The sequence below is a fragment of the Bidens hawaiensis genome, unplaced genomic scaffold (genome assembly GCF_021521415.1).
Source record: "Bidens hawaiensis isolate Kalapana, Puna unplaced genomic scaffold, B.hawaiensis_p1.1 tig00039453_1, whole genome shotgun sequence".
NCBI lineage: Eukaryota > Viridiplantae > Streptophyta > Magnoliopsida > Asterales > Asteraceae > Bidens > Bidens hawaiensis.
This window is the reverse complement of record NW_027496928.1, coordinates 66,569-69,087: the sequence shown is the minus strand read 5'-3', so window position 1 is coordinate 69,087 and position 2,519 is coordinate 66,569.

The window sequence follows — 2,519 nt, the reverse complement described above, 5'->3', positions numbered from 1 at the left end:
TGCCCGCGCTTCACGAAGGCAGCGTTGGCACTTGCTCGGTTCTCGCTGAGTTCTGCTTGGAGTTTCTCAGCTCTCTCTCGAGCGTCAGAAAGATTCCAAGCAGATACCTTAGCCTCTTGCTTGGCCTCCGCAAGAGCATCATGCACCTTTACATAATCATAGCGAAGCTCTTGGGAGGCAGCAAAGAACGCTGACCCAGCGAAAAGATGGTCGTTGAGCAAGTCCACGCGGGCGCGCTCCTCCTGAAACCTCCTTTCAGCTGGAGGCACGGAGTGAGCCCATAAGTCTTCACACATCCCCATGGACTGAAATGACCTATCCTCAGTAATATTCCATCTCGGGCGGTAGATGTGATCGGCTTCCTGCAAACACAAAGCAACGTTCTAGTCATCTAAACACTAATATGGAAGTCCGCGCAGCGGAGCAAAACGAACTTATACATGCGGGGAGCAAGCAGAAAAGTCAGCGCCAGCCCCACGAGAAGACTGCGCCACGAAATCTCGTGGCGCTACAGGGCTTGCGCGGCCGCCGTCGGAGTCTTCAAAATGGACCTCCTCTTCCTCTGTAACAGGCCTTTTCTCCTGCGACCTGGAAAAATCAAAACCAGTCTCGCGAGGAGGGCTGCGCGCAGGAGGAGGTGAGGGAGGTCTCGACGCCGCGAGATCAGCGCGTAAAACAGCCTCCTGCTCCTTAGTAATCCCAATGAGGGGAGATTCAGTGCTTGCAGGAGTAGGAGCAGAACCAACGGCGCTGGCGCCGGCGCCAGCAGTGCCGCCAGCAGCTTATGTGCCAGCTATAATGCCTATGAAAAAACCAACAAAGAGAAATGATTCAAGACTTGATCTAAAAAGAAAAAAGTCAGAAAATAAAAGCGCAATATATACCTTGGCGCACCGCCGTTCGCGAGTTAAACATCGCCATGAAGTCCATTTTCCCCCTTTTTGAGGGCAAAACAGGGGACTTCAACGCAACCTTCGGCGCAGCCTCGGTACCTTGTTGCGCCTGAGGTTGATCCACCAAGGTCGCCGGCTCTACAAACATTTGAGTGAGCAAAGATTCATTAATAACTCTATCGGAATCACGCTCATAAAACCATAAAGTATAAACAAAGTATACCTGTTGAAGAGGAAACAGCAGGCGCAGCGCCGCTTCCCTTTTCCGCCGCGCGAAGAGAGGAAGTGGCGGCACCATACCTCGTGTGGACAGGAGGACTGCCCACACCTTGAGGCAAAGAAGACAAGGAAACCTTGGAGGTAAACCCCTTGGTTTTCTTAAGTCCCTTCGCCTGAGTAAGAGGATCCTGAGCAACAGAGGCATCATTTTTCTTCTGTTTTTTACTGGCCCCTGCGCCAGTTTGCCCTTTAGCTTTACGCTTGAGTTGTGGCACCTCAGCTTCCTCCTCCACCTCTTCTTCCGCGAGCTCCAGCTCATAGTTCTCGAGCGCATCTACAATACGTGCAACAGAAATGTTAACCAAATTTGGTATTCTAAAGGCATAAGCATAAGTACAAAGGCCTACCAGGCGCATCGCTGTCAAAGCAAAATCCCAAATCAACAGGGATGAACATATCAGCGAAGCGATCGGGGAAGCCAACTTCCCCAGCGCCCAGCGCGACAGAGCCACCCTCCATATGCTCATCATAGGCGGCGCGGACGTACTCCTTGCTTACTGCATAAAACAAAGACAAATGATATCAGCAAAACGAATTATATTCGCGCAGAAATAATGCAATGAGCTAATAACTCACATAATCCATCAACTTGGATAACAGGCTCAGTCGCGCTGTCGGCCCACCTCCTGCTCATGCCAACCCCCACCAGCGCCTCCTCGCAAATATTCTTAGCGGGGGATGGTTCAGCAGTCAACTTATTAACCCATGCGCCAGTTGGGTTCTTAAAAACATTCACATCCGCGGGCGCAGAAGTGATCGCGCGCATGGTCATGCGGATGGGAATCACACCAGCCTTAATATAGAAAAATTTCTCAGACCAGTCATGAAGGCTCTTGAAGGAAACAGTGCAGCACTTGATCTTCTGACTGCGAGGAACGAATGAGAACCAAGAATCTTGGATTTTTGGCTTATAAAAAAATTGAAAGCGCCGAGGGGTTGGCTCCTCGCGCTGAGCTTTGCACATGAACTCAAAATGAGTCATGCGCACAAGTCCAAAAGGATGGACTTGGGATATGTGAATCCCATAAAATTTAAGCAGCGCACCCATAAACCTTGTCATCGGGAGACGAAGGTTGTAGTGGGTGAAAAAATGGCAGTACAAGGAGATATAGCCGGTGGGCGGATCTGCCGCCGTTTGCCCGGCCGCCGGAAGCATACAGCCATACTCAGGGAGAAAACCCTGAGAAGCGATGAGACTTTCAAAATCAGACTGTCTCAATTTACAGGGAATCTCATCCCACCTCTTTACTGTCTTGCCCTTCCCCACCTCCTCCGACGAGGCCTCAGCAGCCCGTTTTCCCTTGCCGGTCTTCTTCAACGTGGACATGACTAATGATTTTACAGGGC